This window comes from Saccopteryx bilineata, chromosome 3, assembly GCF_036850765.1.
Source record: "Saccopteryx bilineata isolate mSacBil1 chromosome 3, mSacBil1_pri_phased_curated, whole genome shotgun sequence".
NCBI lineage: Eukaryota > Metazoa > Chordata > Mammalia > Chiroptera > Emballonuridae > Saccopteryx > Saccopteryx bilineata.
The window spans coordinates 9,978,991-10,003,888 of record NC_089492.1 but is presented as its reverse complement, the minus strand read 5'-3'; positions in this window follow the sequence as shown (position 1 = coordinate 10,003,888).

The window sequence follows — 24,898 nt, the reverse complement described above, 5'->3', positions numbered from 1 at the left end:
CCAGGCTGGATGCCAGGGTCCTCAGAGGGCAAACGTACCCTGAATCGGTATTCAGGACATACACAGTGCCTCGCATAGACTCTGGCACGTAGTAGGGGCTCTCTGTGTGTTTGTGAATGACGAATCAGTGAATGAGCAAGTAAAGGAAATCAGTGAACTCATTCTTTCTGATTATTCATAATAAGGAATAAAATAATTCTCTCAATGTAGTTATTTGAATGTATCCCAGCCCCTGTCTCAGTCTGAGACAGTTTCCGAGTCTGTGTAGAACAATTGAGGTCTCTGTGGTAACGGCATCCGCTTCTCTGACCAGTCCACTCCTGTGTCTTCCTTACAGGTGTGGTTCCCATGTGGACTTCCTAAAATAACCTGCATGCAAATTTTGGTGACAGAGCCCTTTTCCAGGAAACCCAACCCAAAGCACCATTCTGAGACTATATTTTTCTCCATCTGTAAAATGTAAAATGTTCTATTTACCCCAGAAGGGTGTTGTGAAGATTAACAGTAAAGTACAGAAAAGAAATGTCATAGTTGGCCATCAGTGAAGGCTAATTTCTTGTCCCTTTTTTTTCTTATAATCTGAACCATATTTTAAGTCTTTTGCTGACACACATAGGTGGTCAGCACCTACCTGGAGCATGAAAGAAAAGTGCACATGTCCAGTTAAATTGAATATCCAGAATAGGTAAATCCATAGCGGCGGAGAGATTAGAGGCTCTTAGGTGACAGGGTTTATTGGGAATGGGGAGTGACTGCTTAATTGGTGTACATATGTCTCTATGTATCCCTTTTTTAAAGCCTATAATGTGATAACACAGGAAAGGGCGGGGATGCTCAAATACTGTCCCATCTCTTGTGGACTTTGTAAACGCACCCTCAAAGTTCAGCTTTGGTAGAGTTTGCTTGCAATGCATTTGTATTTCTCCCCAGATTAAAAGTGGAGAAAAGCCCACCAGTCACACCAGGCTCTTTGTATCTCTTGGAGATGGCTGCAGGAATTTTCTCTTGGCAACTTCCATGAATGGAAGCCAGGGTAGCGACCTGCCCCTGCAGGAGTTGTGAAGGTTCTCCAGAGAATTCCCTTCTGCCTCCTTTCAGCTGCGTTCTCAAGCCTGACACTTAGACCCGCCTCTGAAGAAAAGCCAGCACTGTTCATCTTCCCAGGACTGACTCTCCTCTGAGAGGAGACCAGAGTCCTTGTGGAGTTTCCATTGCTTGTTAGACAACAGTTTTTACAGATGACGCTTGATTCTGTATGTCTCATACTTAAATTAATATTTGATTAATTGATTTCAAAACCATAGTGAATCTCTGTGCTTTAGTTTCCTTTCTATTAGTGTGGAGGTAGATTCTCTTCAGTAAGAAAACAGTAGAGTGTTTTGTTTAAATAAGGTATAGGTACATTCGCTTAAACACACGTTCCATTTTCAATGGATTCTTGATGCTAAGAGAGGAAGGGTAAGAAGAGTTAGAGGTACCATTTTGGGGGCATCTTTCATGGGCTAGGGCGGATATGTTTGGTGTTAGTTGACTATTGTAAAATCGTTACGTAGAAGAAAACCAACACAAGCAAAATACTTACGAACAACAAGCATTTGTTTTGATAATCAATCTTGAGAGTTGACCACCATTTGGCTGTCTTGGCTGGGCGTGGCCAGGTGACCCTGTTTGAGGCTGTGGCTCTGCCAGACTTGGCTCCAAAGGTGAATGCAGTGTACATCTGTTTCCTGTGCATGTATTCTGGGGCCTGGGATAAAGGAGTCGTGGCACCTGAAACAACCTACCCCCCGCAGGGAAACGCAACCCCCACACTGTAATTCTCAGTAGTGTGCTGTTCTATTCTCCATCCTTGCCTCTCTGTAATTACTCGGCAGTCAACTGTTTACCTGCGCTTTTGAAGGGCAATAGGTCTTAATCACCTCCGGATCCATTATACCATGGAAGTTGCCTGACACACCAAAGGCACCCAATAAACGTTTCTGAGCTAACAGATGCCTAAGTGAATATAATCTGCATAAATCTATACCAATACCTTCTAAAAGGTTGTGCTAAAATGATGAATGGTTGAGTTACAATTTGTAATTAGGACAAGCTTGACTTGCTTGGGCAGTTGCAGAATCCTTTGAAGTTGACATCGTGGAGTGCCAATGACAAATGATCCTTTTCTGTCAGCATCAGCGCCATATACTGGGCAGAATGGACCACTGATCTGACCTGGAATGCTTTCTTCTCATATTCATTCATGGGAATGCGATGAAGTCATTGAGAGATTGCGACGAACGTCCGTGCATGGCTTTGGGCTCTTTAAAACATTGCATGTGGGATTATTAGGAAAAATAAGCTATTATCTACAAAGGATTAAACAAGAAACAATTCCAGTAGCTCACCTCATTACTCCCTGGAGAGCAGCTCAAGCAGATTCCATAAAAGCAAACAGAAGGCATTCATGGGGAGTCTTCAGACCAGACTACCGGGAGATGGCTTGCAGAGTCTCAGCTTCAATGAGAGGGTGCTGAGAAAGGGCCAGGGGAGTTGTGAAGACTTAGCGTCCACTCCTTCCTACAACTCTTAGACGCGGATGATGCTGGGCGTGTCATTTCAGCTCTTTACATCTCTATTGCCTCATTTGTAAAAGGGAGGCAATCATATCCACTTAGGTTGACAGTGAAGATGAAAGGGAACACTGTGTGTGCAGCACCTGGCGCTCTCTGCTTTTCTCCATGGGACTCCATTTTTCTCTTTACATTTTGAAATTAGCTTTTTTTATGGAATAAGAATGGAAGTACCGTTCTCTTCATTTAACTTCTCTTTTGCTATCATCTTGGTTGGCTATAGAAGTATAACCTTACTTTAGTGTCTTTATTATCTATCTAATATCTATCTATTATTGGTGTGATGTGGGTAAGAGGCATTAAATTGTGATCTGAATTACAATTCATTGATGGCCAGTTTCTGTGGCTCAGTTACTCAGTTCTGAGCCTGTTTCCTCATATGATATTAAATTGTCAAGTTAATTGAAGGTGTGTGTCTCTGTAAATTCTATATCTCCCTCTCTATCTACTCATCATTATTTATTTATTTTTATTTATGCATTCATCCATTCATAAGTGCATCAAAATTACTTTTCACGACATTCACTTTTAATAGTAAATTGATCGTTCATATTAATTTGAGGTTACAGGTAAACAACTAAAATGAACAGAACCGTTGTTAAACTGGTTGCAATGAAGATAAACACTGCTATGTGGATGCGAGCTATCTACACATTTCTATAGAATGAAGTATATCATTTGATCAAACAAAATTGAAATGGCGATAAAGGCCATTTCATGCTTTGAGTTAACCCAAAAGATGAAAATTTAAATTAAGTAAATGTTAGAAGTTTATTAGTAATACTCTAATCAGTCAGAATAAGAGTATTATAAATAACACTTCTTTTGACATGTTCAAATATGATTTACTTTATGAAAGTATAATCTACATAAAGAGTTTTTTCAAGAACACATACATCCTATAGATTAAGCCAAGGTGGTCTTATTTACAATTTCCATGAAATACGCGTCTCTATTTGTTCTTAAACTATAGTCTTAGATCATAGTTAATTCTACTCTGAATATCGCCTCTAAGAAAGATACTTCTCTAGACTCATCTTCCATTTCCACTAATGTTGCCACTTAGTGTGGACCCTTAGGAATTCTCTCCTGGTGATTACAACAGCTTCCTAGCTGACCTCCCGGTCTTTGTAGTCACTTCTCTGCAATTCAATCATCAGCCAATCTGGTGATCTTTACAGTTACACATTTGATTCTAAAAATCCAAACATTTCTCATCTCCCTCAGGCTAATGAACAAAACCTTCAGCCAAGCACACACCACTGTCCTGGCCCTGTGAATCCTCATAGCGCACAACACCACCACCAGCATGCACTAGGTTCGCGGTGAGTTGAATTTCTTACTGTTCTGTGAGCTTCCTTCTGCTTCTGTGCCTTTCTGCGAGCTTTTTGCTGTGCAGGAAGCAGCCTCTGCCCATTAACACGGCCGAATCCTATTTGATCAGCTGATCGCATGCCTCTCCTCTAGGAAGCCACCTTTGACCTCATCATGCATACCCTTATGGGTATATTATAGTGCTTCAAAGGCACCTTTGCTTACCTTGTTTGAAGCTTAACACACTATACTGCAATTATCTGAAAAGAACATTTCCATCTCAGTATACTGAGAGGAGTTCAGTGCAAAGGTCCGCAGTGCCTGGTGCATGTTAGGCACGTAGTAAATGTTTTGAATGAAAAAAAGTGAATAAACTTTTTAAAATAATGGCAATGCCACCGTCACATACACAGTTTCAAACGAGAAAGAAAATTACCATGCAGGATGATTTGTCTAAGTGCTTTGTTTACCTGTCATATTACATCAGGGATCAAAGGATAGCCTTTTTTTCCCTCTTCAAATTGAAAATAGCTTTGTTTTTTACTGTTTTTTTGTTCCTCATGTTAAAGGGAGCTTTCATGGTAGATTTTAACAAGACTTGATTTTCTCTGTCTTCATATCTCCCTTGATACCCTGCTTTTCACCATAAGTCAGCAAGATCAAAATCTTTTCCTAATTATCCTCACTATTTGCTGAACTGTCTGCCGCCAAGAAGGTGTCAGTTGTTCCAACAATTATCCTCATGGTAACGGCGCACATTCTCAGGAGGCAGGGTGGTGATACCTGGACTTCAAAGAGGCTGTGCCAACTGGTGATGTACATTCTAGTTCAATTAAAGTGTAATTAAGGTGGCATGCTATATTCCAACTTCAGCTGTGTCAAGGAGAATTCATTCCAATAGTGCCTACTGTCCCCTTTATGGCAGCTCCAAAGTTACACAGGGAAGGCAGAACACCACTCTCTAACTCCTCCAGGGCCACCCACGGGACGATGGCGCTGGGAAGTCGCTCGATTTATTTCGGCATACATGTCAGGAGCACGGCTTTGGCCTAGACAAAGTCTTATGTACACGACATCACTGATTCATGGTGGCAGGTGTTATTCTCATTTTCAGAGGGGTTAGCTATAGCAAAGAAAGGTTCTATGACATGCCCCAAATCATGAGATTTGTCACTCACTGAGTCTATATCCTTGAGCGAGTTTCCAAACCTCTGAGATTCAGTGTTTCCTCTTGAAAGGAAATTAACACCTTCATTACTGGCCTGTGTGGTTTGTCATAAAACATGCCCCCCATACACACATGTGTATGTCATGTATTTATGTATGTAAAATATGTATGTATGTATGCTTGTATCTATCTATCTATCTATCTATCTATCTATCTGTCTATCACAAGTGGAGTGATCAACAGAATAGGTGCTCAGTAATTTTTTTGGATTGTTTCCATTTTGTTTTTATTTTCAAAGACTTCCAAGCAGGTGACTCATCCAGCCTCCCAGTTTTCTTATGCCTAATGACGCATTGAATTTCAGGAACTCACCATACATCCTATGAAAGAGCAAGCGGAAACAACACTAATATTTGGTAGGCCCTGTGAGGGACCAAGTTTTGCTACCCTAAATATGGCTTTTGGGATATTGCTCTAAGCTGGTCATTAGAAAACAAAAGACTCTGAAAGAACCTTTGCCCCCCCCCCACCTGCTTACAGGAATCCAGGTGGGAGAACCTGTTTCAGAAGGGACCCTGAGCATATTTGCATTCCAGGGCTCACTCTAGCCCACTTGAGCTAAGTGTGGCGGACAGACGGACAGAACCAAGAGGAGATCTGTTTGCTAGATTTCCCTCTGTGTCATCTTGTTTCTGGGTGGTCCAGGCAAGGGCTTGTGAACCATGTTTGCTCTTCCTCAGTTTCCTGCTCTTGCTTGGAAATCTCAGGGCCACTAGCTCCTCTCTTTGGTCCGGAATGGCATGCAAACGTGTCTTTGGGTCCTACAGTTTATGGCACTCTCAAATGGCCATCTGTAATCGATTCTGGAAACCTTCTCCTGTTAATCTGTCACAGCTAATTTGATTATTAGCTCAGCTAGAAGAACTAAGAAGAGGAAGAAAGTTATTTGAAGACCGCATGGAGACTCAGTTACTCCTGTATGTCTTATTCCCACAGCAGGAGCCCGGAGGATAATGGACGTAGATGGGTGTTTGGAGGAGGGCGTTGGGTCTATCTTGAGCAGCTGATTTTCCGGCCACACACTGGTGGCTCGGTACAAGGCACAAAGCTGATTTATCATGATTAAGAACACGGAATCAGGAGTTGGAAAAGCATGAGGTCATGTTCAGGCCCTGTCACTTAATAGTTATGTATAAAAGTTGTGTAACTTTAATCAACCATAAAACTTATCCAAGCCTTAGTTTTATCATCTGTAAAATGGGAATGATAATAACACCTGCCACATAGGGCTGATTAAATGAGAAAATGCATATAAAGTTCTTGACATTATGTCTGTGCCATTCTTAGAATATAATAAATGAATATTATTATCATTCTTTTTTTTTTTTTGTATTTTTCTGAAGTGAGAAGTGGCAGGGGAGTGGGGAGGCAGACAGACAGACTCCCACATGCACCTGACCAGGATTCACCTGGCATGCCCACCAGGGGCTGATGCTCAGCCCCTCTGGTGCATTGCTCAGCTGCAACCGAAGCCATTCTAGTGCCTGAGGCAGAGGCCATGAAGCCATCCTCAGTGCCCAGGCCAACTTTGCTCCAATGGAGCCTTGGCTGCGGGAAGGAAGAGAGAGACAGAGAGAGAGGAGAGGGGGGAAGGGTGGAGAAGCTGGGTACTTCTCCTGTGTGCCCTGGCTGGAATTGAACCTGGGACTTCCATACGCCGGGTGATGCTCTACCACTGCGCCAACTGGCGAGGGCCTATTATTCTTTTCATTATTATTTTTACTGTTACTGTTATAACTTCCTGTCCCTTGTCTCCTCTAATTTCATCTCTCCCACACATACTCACTGTCACTTATCCTCAAACTCACCTGAGATTTTCAGATAATCTTGGAGGTGTTTCCATGGAGTGGACCAAGTAGGGGAACATACAGGTTGTGTGCAGATCCCCTCTGGAATTCATCCCACCCCTTCCTCCACTTTGCCTTTCAATCAGATTCCCATTCCCAAGGCCCAGGCCTTGATTGGTGATTCTCCTGGTAAAAAGCTACAATGAACACTTAAACATAGTCTCTGGGATCTTTTATAAGCCAGCTTTCCTTGCTGTCACCGAAAACTGGATTTCAGGACATAAAGAGTATTATCTGTGAGCAGTATCAGACCGTCACAGTCATCAGCATAAAAGTAGGTTGAGCTGGATGGGAGAGTGCTGTGAGGGTGATTCTATCACTTCCTGTCTGAAAGGGAAGCAGGGATCCCAGGGTGTTTGGGTGCAGCAGGATGTCAGCAGACTCCAGTACAGAATTCTGTTCATGTTTCCACTGCAAGGTGACATATAGTGGAGTATAAATCTGCTTCATTCTTGATATGCAAATTTAAACACCATTAGAGAGCAGAAGACCAGGTAAGGGAGGATAAAAGAGAAATAAGGAGGAAGTGAGGGAGGAAAACCAGAGAGAGACAGAGGGGTGTTGTGCAAATACTTGGTATTGCAAGACAATTTTCTAAGTATGTGCTGTCTGCTAAGAACTTTCATTTTCCCCTGATATCTACTATACTCTTTCAGAAAAAGATTTAAAAAAATTCCAACACTCAGTAAGTTCTCATAAGTGGTATTAAAATTCAGAGAAAAAGACTCTCAGTTTTAAAAGACTTATAGTAGGCAATTAGAAATGTGAACAATTGGCAAGTCTTCAAATATTTCAGATTTACAGTAAAACCCTAGTTTTTTGGAAATAAGTGATTCCATGGGACCAAATCATTCTAACAGCTTTGTATTCAGCCTCTTAGCTGCTAAAGATACAGTATTTTATTATTATGCCTATTATTTCCCCTAGACGTCTTGCATATTTCCTGGCCTTAGGAAGCGATGATGTAAACACCATCGAGTAAATTAAATCTGGATGAGTGAGCATGCTCATCCTCACCATCAATTGAACCATACAGTGACTTAAGGGCCAATACAGGTCGTGTATTTGCCTCACACAGCTGGCCCCAGATTGCTGGGTGTTAAGATTTCTTTTCTAAATTGAATTTCTACTCCACTCTTTCCTGCGTTGGCACATTCCTTTGGACAATGCAGCTACCTGCAGAAGCACCTTTGGCTGTCTCTTGTCTGCAACGGCAAAATATAAAATAAACTAAGACAAGATTATCAAGCCTTACTTTCTTTTCTTTCAAAACAAATGCTGTGGCTTTCTGCTCCGTGCCAAGTATGTGTTAGGAGTGGGGGATACAGACAGCCTGTGGGCTAACGAAACGGACGGGCCTCTATACACTGAGCCGTAATGCAGTAGGAACCAAGGACTCTGACGGGACCTCACACTCAGTGCCCGCAGCGGCTGGTCAGTGCTGATGAGTGAGAGAGGCTCAGGGACTGCTTGTGAATAGAGGGGACTGTCCCAGTCCCATGACCACTGACGCGGGGACTCAGTACCAGTCCATTTTTGTCACACCACAGTGGGGTGTAAGAGGTGGAGAAAGGGGTGATAGCATTCTATAGACAATGCCCTCTGATATAGTATATATCTTATCCATTTGTATGTCTGGTTTTCCTCTCCTTCCTCCAGGGTGAGGAGCTTGGAGCACTCGATACATAACTATTGAATACATTTTAAGAACCTCTGAGAAAGACAGCATTTTATATATAACGTGGATGTGGAAGATGTATGGCATTGTGGGTCTGAGTGTCTGGCATTGCTTCCTTCCTCACTTTTCCCAGAAAATTAGTATGGAGAGATTATTATGTATCAGACACCGTTTTAGGCGTAGGGAGTGCGGCAATGAGCCAAGCCAGCAACACCCCTGTTCCCACAGCCTTTACAGTCTCGTTGGGAAGGAGTGGGCAATACAGAATTACATTCATAATGAGTGGATCCTTTTAAGTATATATTAATGTTTCTACTTCTTTGTTAGCATTCTCTCCATGTGTAAATATATATAGTAGGTTTATAAATACATATGCTTCCATATGTAAGGATATATATGTGAACATAAATGCATTCATTCATTAGTTCAATAATTAGTTTTGAACCCTATTTTTTTATCTCATTGCAGGGAAAGAAATGTGGAGGTGAAGAGGCCAGTTAAGAGGAAGTAATTCCAAGTTGGAATCCAAGATGTCTAAACAAAGTGATGAAGGTCTGCCTGGAGGAAAAAAGGTTGGTATCGAAAATAAGTGTAAAATTGCCACTGTAATCGCATGCTACTAAAGAGGGCTCAGAAGTGTCGCGAGAACATGAGTGCGTTCATTCAGCTGCTCATTCATTCAGTAATCATGCGTTGAGCTCTGTTGTGTACCCGGCACTGTCTTCTGGGCACAAGGGAGCAAATTAGCCAAAGCTTCCAGCCATTGTGGAGATGACATCCTCATGGAAGGAGGTAAATAATAAACAAAGTAATTAACTGGTAATTAATTAATTGGCAAGCAGGGAAAAAAAAACATGAGTGCAAAAAAAGGCCATGGTTTTAGAGAAGGTGGCCTGGAAGAGAAGAAACTCATTGTGAAGGTGACTTTTGAAGAAGGTCGCGGAAGAGTCGATCTAGTCACACTTTCTGCCTTAAGAATAAGCATATTGTTGTACGGAAACCAGGGACCGAGAGGCAATGACCTGAGATCACATAAGCATAAGCTTCTGAGCCTGTGCCTGGGGCCCCGTAACTGATGGCTCCTAACTAGATGGATCTAACTGTTCCCAGGATTCGGGTGAGGACCTGAAAGCTGGTTCCCAGGTGTGTACACTTTCCCAACAGTGTTCCACCTGACTTTTAAAACAAATAAATCAACCTCCTCCACTCCCCCTCAATGTGATAAGTCGTATTTGCTTGCAACTAATAACATTTTGCACGTAGGTGTGCTTCTCTTCATTTACCTGTCTTAGCTTCACAGTCCTGGAGAAGCTAGGCTGTAATATACCTTTGGTTGGTTTGTTCAAGGCCTTGCTAGAGATGGATAATAAACTCACCCGAACTGAATGTGGTGGCAGTTCCTGGTTGGCACGGAAACACCCTGGACAAATTTCCCCGTGTGAGTTCCAGGAGTGTCGCTAGCTAGGAACAGTGGATTGGACAGCACACGCGCCTGTGGGGTGACCTTGGTAGGACACATAACCTTCCTAGACCCCAATTTTCTCACCCAGAAAACAAACTGAAGTGCTACCCTCCTCTGACCCCATAGAAGTGTTAGGAGGGGTAAGTAAGTTAATGTTTGAAAAACTCGTGTGACCCTTTGAGCCAAGACATTATCGAAGTACAAAGTAAATTGCAGGGACTGTTTGCTATCCCATTAGTAACTCAAACAGTAAAGGGGTTCCTCCTGTCACATCCTTGTAAGTCAAGTTTGTAACATACACTCGTCTTTTCACCAGGATAAAAATGGAAGTAAGAGAGTTGGAAAAATGAATCTCCTCAGATTTGTTTCTTAAACGTTCTATAAAGGAATTCTTATGGGCACTGACAGGGTTCTTTCCATCAGAACACCCGGCCCCAATGCCCTCACCAAGCAGCAGGAGCTGGAAGCTAGATAGAGGTTGGAGCTTGGAAACCGGACTCAAGGCTTCAGGACTTTGTGAGTTAGCTAAGTCACTTAGCATCCCTGACACGGTTTCTGGAGCTGTAGAATGAGAGATCATCATCATCATCACTGTCATCATATCACTGTCATCAATATCATTGGACCATTACGGTTATGATGTCCCCTTAGTATCATCACATGGCAAAAATACAGACTCTTTGTGTGTGTGTGTGTGACAGAAACAAAGAGAGAGACAGATAGGGACAGATGGGAAGGGAGAGAGATGAGAAGCATTAATTCTTTGTTGCAACTCCTTAGTGTCCTTAGTTGTTCATTGATTGCTTTCTCATATGCGCCTTGACCAGGGATTGGGGGGACTGCAGCAGAGCGAGTGACCCCTCGCTCAAGCCAGCAGCCTTGGGCTCAAGCCAGAGACCTTGGGCTTCAAGCCAGCAACCTTTGGCAGCGACCATGGGGTCATGTCTATGATCCCATGCTCAAGCCAGCGGCCCTGTGCTCAGGCTGGTGGCCTCGGGGTTCTGAACCTGGGTCCTCCACATCCCAGTCATGTGCTCTGTCCACTGTGCCACTGCCTGGTCAGGCAAAAATACATAGACTCTTAACTCTTCCTAGATCAAGCACTCTATTTACACTATTGCCTTAAAGGCCCACAGAACCTTAAAAAGTAGGGTTAATTTCTATCCCTAATTTTCATACACGAAAGTGAGGCTGTGAAAATTAACCCAACCATAGTTCCAAAGCCCAGACGCAGGAAGGCTGGAACTCCTGGCCAGTCTGCCTGACTCTGGGCTGGAAGGCTGGACCTCAGCTTTCTGTGCTCTCTTCATTTTCCGATAAACTTGACCCTGGCCTAGAGTAGGTCAGCCCTGCCACTTTTCATCTGCAGAGTGAAAATGCTTTGTGATCTCTAAAGCATTATTTCAGGGATGGCACCCAGATTACCACACACATTTCCATAGACCAGGCGTGTCCATCAGCCCTGTGCTCAGGACAGAAAACGTTGAGACGCCTGATGCCTCTGTCTTTTTATCACTGGGAACTCGCTGTAATAAATCCTTTCTAGCTGGAATGCAGAAGAGGGAGGGTTAGCACATGGCAATGCCAGGCTGACACTTCGATCTCCAAAGGTTTGTGCAAGCTCTATTCAACCTGTGAGCCTACAGTGTTAAACCAAATTGCAAATGTCATAATCTGCAATTTATTCCCCAGTATAATTTCACATTAATGAGGAAGAAATGTTTGGGGGTAGCGTGTTGAGAAGAGTATTGGTAAAAGGCCAATAAAAGAGCAAATAGAAGTAGCTCCTAGTAGACTGTTTTCAGGAGTCTTCAAAAGTCTTTTAGATACTGATCATCATTTAGCACAGAAGGGTAACTCACACCCTACACTACACAACGGTATTTGGTGGCAACTTAGTTGAAATAGAAATCGAATATGTCTCCCTTTCTTTGTTGCTTATAAGGAAAGACCAAAGTTGACTACATGGTTTTGAGAGCAGTGGAGAAGCTAGTATTCAAAATTGGTTTTTCAGTGGATTACTTAATATTTTTCTCAAATTGCTGAATCCTCATTAATCCTCGTTAATGTTGCCTCTCAGGATTGTGTATTTTATTGGGGTGAGCAGGGGCAAGACAAGAGGAACATGAAGTGGGAAGCCGAAACACCCAGATCATTAGAAACAGAAGATTCCTTCGAGGTCATGTTGCTCTTTTAATTTCAAAGCTTCTTCTATAATAATATTCAAGCTGTGCCTGCAATAAAGAAAACAGATTCAAACCCAGTGGAAATCATTTTCAGTTGGCTGCGGAAGCATCTCACATACATAAAACGGGGTAAGCGCTTTTCCAGCACATAAAACACTGCTTGATCAGACACGGACCAACTTTCCCTTCCTATCACTCCGCACTTGTCTTCACCTCCGTCCTCTGGCTGTGCTTAGCGGTGCGGAGACGCGGGCCATGGGCACCAGGCTGCTCATGCCTCTGTTTAGTATAGTACACGCCACACCGTTCTCCTGGTCTCCCAGGTGCTGCTCCTCTACTTTGTCATCTGGGAATCGCACCCATCCCTCAAGATAAATCTTCCCTCCCATCCCTGTGGAATCACAGACGGGGAATGATTAACTGCCCAAATGATCTAGACCTCTATTGCTGTCAAAATGGGATGTCATTTTTTTTTTTTTTTTAGAGCTTTTTCTCTAATTGAGTATTTTTCCCTTTTGCTCTACTTTGACCTGTCATCAGATTCAGCATAACATGTTAAGGCGCAGACTCCAGAAAAACACGTGCCTTTCCTGTGTCTGGCGCAGAAATTTAGGTCAGTGCTTTAAAAAAAAAGAAATGAATCAGTTGTTTCTCTTCTTTTTTCCTTCCTTCCTTCTGGTTCACTTTAACTAAATTTTGGCAAAGTCCTTGATGCCTCCTTTTTCCTTATCCATGTTATCAGAAAGTCTGAAGTCATATCATGCTGTCAGGCTCTGCCCAGACAACACATGCTTTACATAGCCCCCACCCCCGCGAACAACTGGGGGACCCCCCACCTCCCCACCGGCAGATGGGATCCTGGCCACCCAGTCAGCTTGCTCCTTCTGATGCATCAAGAAATGCCTCACCAGGATCTTCCCGTGTTTCCTCTTCAGACCTCAAAGAGAGGTGTCCCAGACCACTTTATCTCCTGAAGAACAACCCCTCCTAGTCGTTCCCACATCACCGGTCATTTATTTCCGATGAGTTGTCAAAAATTAGATTATCTGCTTGTTTACGAACCTGTTGTTCACCCTCCCTTATTTTGAGGTCAGGGACCTTGCCTGCTCTATTCACCATTGTGTCCCAGAACCCAGCAAGACACGTGGCACAGGCACTGGCTGAACAAGTGAATGAATGAGCGAACAGGTACGCGAGGACCCGCAATGTGCCAGGCTCCGGGTTAGGTAACAGGGTGGTTCACGGCCTTCGGCATTGAGGCCACTTTCCTTCCTTAGAAGCCATGCCTTCCTTCCTTCCTTGGGTTCTGCGTTTTGTGAGAGACGCTGTTTAGCGTGGTGTTCTAGAACCTCGCGACGGTGCCCTCGGGCAGAGGTCATGGGTTTCCACGGATCTTGTCTTCAGGGGAACCAGTTATCTGTGTCCTTAAAAGAGCCCTTAACCTCAGGTACTTATTCTGCAGTCACCTGGGTTTGCTCATAAGATGGTGTGAATACATTAGATCAAATATATCCTTTAATTAGCATTCATCACAGGATATTGTGGTTAATGATTTAAACACCCACCTTCCTACTAGACTCAGAGATAGTAGCAAGCACTTCATCTTATTTTTTTTCCCCCAGTCTTCATCTAGTGTCACAGTAGGTATACTCATTTTTTTCCCCCCTTAAAACAACCACCACAATAATTACGGCACCTACTTAATTGATTTTTAGAACATGTAGGAAACCTCAGAGATTATGCTGCCTGTCTTCTAATGTTTCTGGTGAGAAAAGTGCCAGGCAGGATTCTGTTCAAAGTCAATGGCAGAGACAAAGCAACAATTTGGGTCTGTGACTCTGGCTTCCTGCTTTTCTGGTGCACGGTTGCATCTTGAGCCGAGAGAGGAAACCGCCATTCTTGGGAATCAGGCTGCATTGCCGGAACCTCTGCTCTCACAGCGCAAGGCAGAGGAGAGGTTAGAAGCAACTGCTGAGTCGGCGTGGGGAGCTGACGTTTCATCTGCAGGAGACTCATGGTGTACGCCCGTCTGACAGCAAGGAAATCCTGCATGCTCTGAGACTGTCACTGCAGCAAGAAGCTGAGAGCTGTCAGCAAGTTAATCTATCAGATAATTTGGGAGGAAAAACGTTCCCTTCTGGAGTCCGGTCTACTTGCAGTGACAATAAATGATTAAACAAACCTGAGAGCAACTTGGAGGCGGACAGCACAGCCATCCTTTCTCATACTTAGGTCCACAGGGTTAATGATTTTCAAAGAATTAGCACATAGCATGTGATGGTTAATTTTATGTGTCAATTTGAGCCACAGGGTGCCTCTATCTGGCTGAACATCTTTCCGGGTGTGTCTGCGATGGTATCTTGCAGAGAGATGAGCATCTGAATTGGTGGGCTGAGTAAAGCAGGTTGGCCTCTCAGGTGTGGGTGGGTGTCAGTGTGCCGAGGGCCCAAACAGAACAAAGAGGCACAGGAAGAGAGATTTCTTCCTTCCTGACTGCCGAGGTGAAACACTGGTCCTCTCCTGCCCTCCGGCCGGAAATGACATCATTACCTCTCCTGGTTCTCAGGCCTTCTGGCCTGGACTGGAGCTACTCACCGGCTTCCTGACTGTCCGAGCTGTAGACAGCAGATTGTGGAATGTCTTAGCCTCCATCCTGGTGTGAGAAAGTTCTTTCTATTCAATCTCTTTACTGCCTCTGTTTCTCTGGGGAACCCTAACACATAGCATTTCTAATTCTTGGTTAACCAGTAAGACTCATCCGTGGTGTAGATGAACTGGAATGCTCCATTAACTAGAACACACCTATTTCTAGACTCTTGAGGATATTCTTATGCAATTGCCTTGATTTCCTTAAGATATTCAGGAATCCATGATTTAAAACAAAGGCGGGGACCATAAATAGTTGAGAGCCCAACATTTACCGGACATCTCTGTTGGAAAGGACTGCCTTCCTACGGCAGCTTGGAGGTCATGGTGAACTTAATTGTTTATGTAGCATCCTGGGTAATCAATTTCTCACCCCAACTTTAATATCAGTTCCCTATAGGTCTCATTGTGTTACCACAATGCGTCACCAGTCAGATTTCATCTCTATCTCAACAGCCCATCTTCTTGACCTTCTATCGTCTGGGCCGCTGATGGACTCCTGGGCCCTCCGCGAAGCCTCTTGACGATTTAACTCTGGTTTACACACACAGGTCAGGCGGCGGAGGGTGGAGACCTTCCCTCTGGTCTAAGCAATCCTTCTCAGAAGCTGTTGTGTTAGTCCAAACAATGGGCGGTGGAGCCAACATCCAGATATTACACAAAATGTAAAAATAAATTAAAAAGCAACTCTCTTCTTTGTAACAGAGTTGATCTTGTTCTGAGAGCCCCTTTCTGTTAGTGACAGAAGGAAATGGAGGTTGGCACTTAAACGTACCATTTTCTTCTCATCTAAAACAGTCCCTATCCTGTTCTGTTGCCTTTTCCTTATTTGGACAAATACTCTGTAGATTCAAAGCTCAAATTCCCTACTGAGTATACATCTGTCTTCTCAGAAGACATCTCTTTTGTGAAAAAGCATCCTCGCCATTTGCTGAGCTCTTATTAGCCATTGCTCTTAGTAATCCTTGATGCTCAAACCTTCAAAATTTCCCTTTGCTGCATAAATGGAGCTACTTCAATTTGAAAATCTTCTTCTTACACAACAAAACCTGCCTGCAAGACTTTTGTTTTCTTTTAATCTTAACATCCTCTTCTGGACACTGGAAGTTGAATCTTGACTATTTTCCTTATCTCTACCATTATCTTAGTCTTTCAGAAGACAAATGGATGCTTCTAATTGTGCAGTGAGGAAGGAAGGACCAGAAGAAAAACAAACAAACAAACAAACAAAACTGCCAACATGATCTTTAAACACTCTGTTTAAATGGTCAAAATCATTTATAAAACTGTTCAAAGCAAAAAGTTAATTGTATATCTTTTGTAATTTACCCATTTTATTTGACCATATCAATTATACTCCAACCCTTCAAAGTATGATGAATTTCCTTTACAAATCTGATCTCAATGCAATTCAAATTAGTTGCATGCAGTTGCAATCAACAAATATTATTGAGTGCCTGTCATGCACCAGTCTGTGCTAGGTTTGTGGGAAGAGTGATTAAGGAGGTACTTCCGTCTTCTTTGAGTAGCTCACATCTTATGAGCAAAAAGAACTTGTAAATAAGTAAATTACTTAAAAGTAAAAAGAAAAACCAGTATGATTATTTCATAGAAGATAAACAAGGCCATAGAAGAAATCTTCGACTTCTGTAAAGAATTCACGTTGTGGCCCCGAGGAGGGAAAACCCGAGAGCTGCAGGAGAACGCTGCAGAGGAAGCGCCATCGGAGTTGGACGGTAAAAGATGACTCATTAAATGCACAGAAAGGGGGAGCCATTCCAGGCCAGGGGGGCAGTGTATAAAAAGGGACCGATGCATACTCTGGATGAAAACGCGTTTGACTTGACTCACCACATGTACTCACAATAGGCAAACCATTTTTTATATAATTTTTATTTATTCATTTTAGAGAGGAGAGGGAGAGACAGAGAGAGAGAGAGAGAGAGAGAGAGAGAGAGAGAGAGAGAAGAGGCAGAGAGAGAAGGAGGGAGGAGCTGGAAGCATCAACTCCCATATTTGCCTTGACCAGGCAAGCCCAGGGTTTCGAACCGGCGACCTCAGCATTTCAGGTCGACGCTTTATCCACTGCGCCACCACGGATCAGGCAGGCAAACCATTTTTTAACTCACTGGTTACACACTGAAAACTGACCAGGTAAAGAGCACAAGACCCATCTCTTCTCTCAGGATGCCCACTCTGGACACAGGAGAGGGGAGACAGACTAAGTTCATCATTAAAACTGAAGCAACCACAGGGCCTTTGGGAAAAGAAAGGACAGCAGGCTAGGAGATGCATTGCTTTTCCTAGGAAAACTGGAAGACTGTTCATACCTTTCTTAGACTGCTCTGTCGTATTACTCAGAGGGCAGATGAGAATGAAGTGACCTCCTTTGGAGGGAGCAGTGCTTAATAGGGAATAGTACAGCCAGAGACACTTAAAAAGGCTTGACCAGCGCAATCGAAGGGTAGGTTGGCACAGTCCCCATCTGGCCAGCTTTTCTAATATTTTTGCAAGCCATCATCTCCCATCAGCATTTAATGACGTGGTGACTGATTCTTTTTTTTTTTTTTTTTTTTTTTATAAGAGCAAGGACAACTCAGGAAGATGAATGTCTGCTGCTGAGCTAAAGAATTAATCAACCTTAGGGAGAAGAATCATTTATGAACATCTCATTCATTAGAAAACCACTAATATGGCATCTGTGATCATGTAGGCTTTTATATCTGTGCTGTCTGTAAATACAGCATTCAAAAACATACACATTGTAGCCATAGATATAGGAAAATGCTTACCTTTCATCAGAAAATTCATTATGATAAATAATAATTTAATGATTGAGCCAGAACTAGATTCTGGATCTCGTATTTATCAGCCTAGTACTTTTTCCCCCTAAGTTGATATATAGATATATTTTTTACAGAGACAGAGAGAGAATCAGAAAGAAGGACAGATAAGGACAGACAGACAAGAAGGGAGAGAGATGAGAAGCACCAATTTTTTGTTGCAGCTCCTTAGTTTTTCATTGATTGCTTTCTCATATGTGCCTTGATGGGAGGGGGGGGCTGCAGCAGAGTGAGTGACACCTTGGTCAAGCCAGTGACTTTGGGCTCAAGCCAGCGACCTTGGTCTTCAAGACAGTGACCTCTGGGCTCAAGCCAGTGACCATGAGGTCATGTCTATGATCCCATGCTCAAGTCAGTGACCCGGCGCTCAAGCTGATGAGCCTGCGCTCAAACTGGTGACTTCAGGGTTTTGAACCTGGGTCCTCTGCATCCCAGTCTGATGCTCTATCCACTGTACAACTGCCTGGTCAGGCTCCTCTAACTTGATATTTTTAGATATTCTGAAAAACAAAAATACTCTTGCATTTCTCTAAATATTGCATATGGGCTACTTGTATTAGAGGAAGTAAAATAATAGTTATTATTCTTATACAATGTCTATGTTACACATACTTATGTAAGGTCTTCACAGATATAAAAGAGTCATTTAGTCTTCAGAACAACATTAAAAGGTATGAACTATTATTATCCCCATTTCAAAGGTGAATAAATTGAGGCCAAGAGAAGTTAGGACTTTTAGCTAAGGTCATACAGCTACTACTAAGTAGTCAAGACTGGGTTACAGATTTTGGTTAGAACCTCCAAAGTTCTAGACTATGATTTTCATGCTCTTGTTGCATTTGAGCTTAGAATTAGGAAATTTAAAAAAAATAACCTTCAACTAACGATCTGCTATTCAGAAGTGCCTTGGTTTAGTTAGGGTTTCAGAAGTGCTGACATCTCAAAGTCCCTAGAGTTTGCATGAGAAGAAGCAGGCTGGAGTCCTGGAGTTCCTGAGGGATTGTATAGATAAAAGCATCACAGCTGGAAAGTGGAATCCATCCCCCCCAAAGCTCTCTTAGAGTTCTCAGGCTGTAACCTGGGCCCTGGGTGGGTAGTGGACTGGGCAGCAGAGGATGAGCTCGGTGCTGTTGACTTGCAACGCCATTGTGGGTTACAATAGAATGGATATTGTGTGTTCACTGAGATGGCAAAAGAATTGAGGGAAACAAGCAAGATGGTAAGTGTGTGTATAAACATGGAGACAGGCTGATTTCCTGGGACAAGAGGGTAAGATCCCTGCATACTTGGGGTTCCTGGGAGAACATGCTAAAAGAAACGCCTTTCACCAAATCCCAAAGATCAACCAAAGGAGGCCTTGCTGTTAGAGCCAGGGCCGGCCTTTAAGGGCTAGCTGAAAATTCAGAGGACTTGGGCAGGCTAATACTGGGGCACGTCTACAAAAATACGTTGGTCACATAATTATTCAAAGTTTACTTTGAGAGAGTGAGCCCCAGACTTCTGTGCCCGCTCAGCACCGCCAACGCTATGCTTCACTAAGTCCTTACACATTACAGAGCAGCTTGGACCTCATCCTTTGTTACTTGTACATGCTCTCCAGGAAGTTCATAGTTCCTCTTCCAGCCCAGGAAGCTCACTGAGCTCTTCTTTCTGACCTCGTATAGCAGTCTCAGAGAACAACGATCATGAACTCGGTTCTCTCGATTTGATGACGTTTCCACAAAGGTTGAAAGCCCTTGAGAGCGGAGCTCCCTGCCCATGCTCAGCTAGTATTCTGCCTGACACAGTCCCATTAAGGGCAAGTTCTGGCTGTGGCTTTGTCCAGAAAAATCCATGTGACTTAGGCGATTTGTTTCCCCTGCACAAGCCCAGACACTTTATCTGTAAAGTGAGGCCTCTGCAGGGAGCTAACCACCAAAGGACACACACTACATGGCACCATTTATGTGAAACATGCAGGAAGACAAACCCACACAAATAGAAAATAGATGTGTTCTTGCCCAGGGCTGGAGGGAGGGGAGGACGCGTGACTGCCAGTGGGTACAGGCTCACCTTATAGGGTGATGGAAGTGTTCTGTAGCTAGCGGTGATGGCTAGCTACACACAATTGTGCGAATACACAAAGAGCTGATTAGAAACTTTAAATTGTGAATGCCATGAATGTACATTATATATGTACAGTGGTACCTTGAGATATGAAACCAACATACGAATTTTTTAAGATATGAGCTGCGACTCAGTCCGTATTTTTGTTCAAGATCCGAGCAAAATTCCGAGATACGAGCCATGATTCGGGATGCTAGTGCATTGGCGCACGGGTCCAGTATCGGCAGTTTGATATACGTACGAGTTGACTGACTCACGAGCTCGGTTACAGAATGAATTAAATTCGTATCTCAAGGTACCACTGTACCTTATATTTCTATTTTTAAAAAAAGGATATGACAGCCTTTTCTAGGGCTGATAGTTTATTAATTTTCACAAATAAATTTTTTTCCAAATTTTTATATTTATTTATTTTTACTGAATTCACCCTGGAACATGGCAGAAGGTTAAAAATGAAAACTTACCGGTTCTGTCTTCTCTTTGCTCCTGGGCTGCCAACCACAATTTGTGACGCTTCATCCAACGGCTGGCTTTGCTTGCCCGTGAGGACTTGATAATTGTTGGCAAATTTGCCAGATGGACAAGTTTGGGAAGAAGCAAAGACGTTCCCCTGGAATTGGGCCTTAAGAAATGAAAGACAAGTATATTTATCTCAGTGGGACTTCGTCCCATTGCAGGGAGGAGTTGGAACTTGAATGGAAGCGATTTGGCTAAGATACAAATAGCGCACATTATACGCAACTCCCCCAAGCATATGAACATAATCACACTCACAGTTGGAAGAAAGTAAAACCAAATCTATATATAACTGCACAGTCACTTATGATGCTAAAAATACCCCCTTTCAAGACACATCTTTCCTTCCAGTGGTTTGGAAAATAACTGTGCACTATGCCCTCTGTGGCACTAATGATCGATTGTAAAGGGATGGCATAAAATTTTAATCTGCTATTTTCTTCCCCTCTGAGCAATGAATGGTTGAAAGCAGAAACACAGAGCCCGCCTCTCCTGTTTTTGGGCCTCTGAGCAAAAGTGCTCATTTTAAACACCTGTTTTAGTATTAAAAGTGTAAAATTCAAGCATGTGTACGTGAGGTCTGACTCCTGGCTGCGTGGTACTTACGAGGCCGGTGTCTGGGGGAGCCTGCCACGGAGATGAAGGAGGGGAGATTTGATTGGTTGTCGTGAACATTATCCTCAACTGGAAGTGGTACAGTTCGGGGAAGAGGCAGTGTCTTCCCCTCGGAGTATCCTCAGAGCACCTCGCCGCTAATCAGGCTCCGTTCTGGGAGAACAAGATGGTCCCACGAACGCCAGGCTTTTTATCTTCTTAAAGCTCCCCACGCCCATTTGGCTTTATATCCCTTCTCGGGTGATGCAGGCAATCAAAACAACTTTATGGCCTATAAAGATGTTTTCCCATGCTGTTTCTCAAGGAATGCTGGTGTATATGAGATTTTAGAAATGTATATACACTTGGAAAAGGATAATTTCCATGTCTGGCAAGAAAAACCAAATAGAAAAAGCCTGCCTACGGTTTTCCTGGGAGTCTGGAAGCCTGTAGGAGGGGAGTGTGGGTAGAGGCCGGTGGTGGGCGGGGATTACAGTGCACACTAGCATGCTGCCGACCCTAGCAAGCCTGCTGGACACTGGTTTTCCAAGAAATCCTCTTTGGGAAAGTGACCTGGTGGTTCAAAACGTTCACTCTTATCCTGACGTTTAATGCCTAAAATGATGCTAAAACTTATGTTTCTTACTTTATCAAACACTTATGGACCAGGACCATTTTCAGACACTAATGATCTCTTCGCTTTCAACTGACCGTTTTCCTTGAAATTGGAAAGGCGTTGCCTTTTGCGTCTCTTCTGGGTATCATCGACTCTCCTAACGTCAGGACCACACATAAAGCCATGTTTTCTGCATAACTCAGGTTAGTTATTCCTCCCTCCAGCTAACGCACAATCCTCAGTCTTAGGGATTTCATGCAACAAAAGTTTATTTCTTCCTCGTGTTACAACCCAGCGTGGGCTGGGTGCCTCTCCTCCAAATAGTAACCTAGGAATCCAAGCTCCTTTCGGCCTCTGGCTCCATCCGCGTGGGGGGTCTTTCAGTTCGTGGATGGGATGGGAAGACAGATGGATGTTCTAATGGGAGATTTCTCAGGACAGAGATTGCCAAGTGCCCCTAGTCTGGGTAGGTGAACAGTTCCTTTTCAGGCCCTGACTTTGTTCTGTGGTGAAGGCACTCCCTTGTTCTCTGGAGCCTGGGATCTGTGGCTCTGCCCTTGGGGGTCTTCCCTTAGTCCAGTACTCTCTTTGGGGACATCAGACCTGAGTATTGGAAATCATACCTTTCTTAGAGACTTGGAGACTTGCCTCCTGCTTAGTGATTGGTTAGGGTCCTAAAGGTTCCCTCAAGTCTTAAAGTCAAAAGACCTTTTGAAGGAGTTTGCACATTCTTTGGCAACATGGTTCTTTCAACAGCTGTAGTGGGTTCCAGCCTCTCCCTTCCTGGTCGGCTCCAGATCCAGCAGCCATCGCCTACATCCTTTCCTAGACAGAGTGCTCAGGCCTGCGTTAGTGTTTTTGCCTTCCCACCCCCACCTGTCTCTTTTAAGTATGCGATCAGGATTTAATTGGATTGATCGAATCAGACTTGATCATCATCTCAAATCACTTTATTCAACTGAGGAGTGTTTTGAGACTTTGCATTTCAATGAATTTAAAAATCTCCTATCTTACCTTTTGGGGTTCTAAAATCTATTAACTTTTCCAGCCTGGTAAAGACCTTGGGTTTCTACACTTCTTCCATTCTCATTCATTTCTGCCTTCAAAGTATCCATTTCCCCCATGAGCTCAATGCCAAAGGCAGCCCCTGCTAGCCAACGCCTACTCCTAAGGTCCTGCTTTATGAGCTTTTCTGATAGAGCGGCTGGTTGACTAGGCCCGTGGTCTGAATCCCAAACAACCACCGTCAGGAATTAAACCAAGGTCTTCGTAACTGCAGAGACCCCTTTTGCCTGCTGCATGAACTTTCTTGAGGCCTCGCTCTCCAGGCTTACCCAGTGCCAGTTTCTTCTAGCTTTACCTCCTGGCCGTGCCCCACTGCAAAGTCCTGACTTCTGGACAAAGTTACATAACCAATAATCAATTCTGGAATCTCATGACTTAGCAGAGAAAACTGTTGAGTTCCGCTGATGTCAGAGCTTGCTGAGGACCGGGTGAGTTTCCAAGGTTTTCCTCCAAGGGGATCCAGGACTGCTTTTCCGTGTGACTGTCACCTCCACGTCCTTTGGTTTCAGCCCTGTGGACAGAGAGAGTTCATGAATTGAGGACTTTAAGATGATTGTAAGGCCTTGGCTTGGGACAGGCGCACGCCACTTCTGCCAGCATCCCATGGGCCCCAAAGGACTCTAGGAAATATAATGGTCCTCTATTTTTGGGAGAAGGAAGAGAGACTAGGGAGCATCTAGTCTCTTGTTTTTATACTTTTAAATTTGTGTATCTCTAACTTAAATTTTTCCCTGAATTAAAAATGGGTTTTAAGTCATAGCTAAGATTTGCATGACATTCAGTTTATAAGGCGCCCTTGCGGATATCATATTACTTGATCCTCAAAGCATCCTGTGTGGGATGGAGTTTTAGTTTCCCATTGAAGCTCATGAGTCTAATTTTTTAACATTTATCAAGCTTCTACTATATCCTAAATGTCCTGCTAGGCACTAGGGACAAAAAGGTGACCCAGTAACAGCTTGTGTTCCATGGCTTATGCACTAATGTAAGAAGCGGATATTAATGGACTAATAACATTAATAAATATGTATTTACACATGAGATTAGTGCTCTATAAAAGGAAACATGATTATGCAAAATAATACACACATATATATATATTAGATTTTATTTATTCATTTTTAGACAGAGAGGAGAGAATGAGAGCGAGAGAGAGAAGGAGGGAGGGGCAGGAAGCATCAACTCCCATATGTGCCTTGACCAGGCAAGCCCAGGGTTTCGAACCAGTGACCTTAGCATTCCAGGTCGGTGCTTTATCCACTGTGCCACCACAGATCAGGCTAAGATAATATATTTTTTTAAAAGTAGCCCACAAGGATTTTTTTTTGATGATGAAAATATTTTAAAAATTAGATTATGGTGATAGTTGTACAACTCTGTAAATATACTAAAAACTCTTAAATTTTATACTTTAGATGAGTGAATTTCTAGCATGTAATTTACATCTTAGTATAGCTCTAAAAAAATACATGCAGGAAAAAAATACAAGACCAGTCTACACATCCTAAATGAGTCACATCAACTGTAAATACTTCAATCACAAGAGCAAAACCGTACTGGGCTTTTCAATCAGATCTTCAGTTTCCCTCAACCTTCCTTTCTTTGATAAATCAGAAAATATAAAGGGATGATATTTGAAAGGAAAATCCAGGCCGACTCATTGACATTTTTATTTTTAAGTTCTGTCCTCTTCTTGGGGAAAATTCTGTCAATGATAAATCAAAAGCCACATTTTCCCTTACTGCTCCTGAAACAGAAACAAACATCAGTGTAGTATAATGTCTATTATGTTTTTCTTAGTAATACAGTAGACACAGAAAGTAAACACAAAACCCAGCCTGCAAAAACAGAATCTAAACAGTTATGCCAGGAAGGTTTCGTAGGAGAGCTCGACACCCAATATCTGAAAATGTGTTGGCGTTATTAAAGGAATAAAGAAAAGAGCATTGTGAACAGAGGATATGTTTGAGGAACGGTGTAATTGGGGCACCAAGAGGGAGCTTGTGAGGCAAAGATCAGGCTGGAGGGGCCAGGAAGGCCCAAATTGTGTCAATCCTATAGGCTAAGATACGTTTTTCATTCCGCCTCCCCCACCCCAACTCCCCCCAAATGGAAAACTACTGCAGACATTTTAAGTGGACAAGCAAGGTTAATTTGGAGGGATATATATATATATATATATATA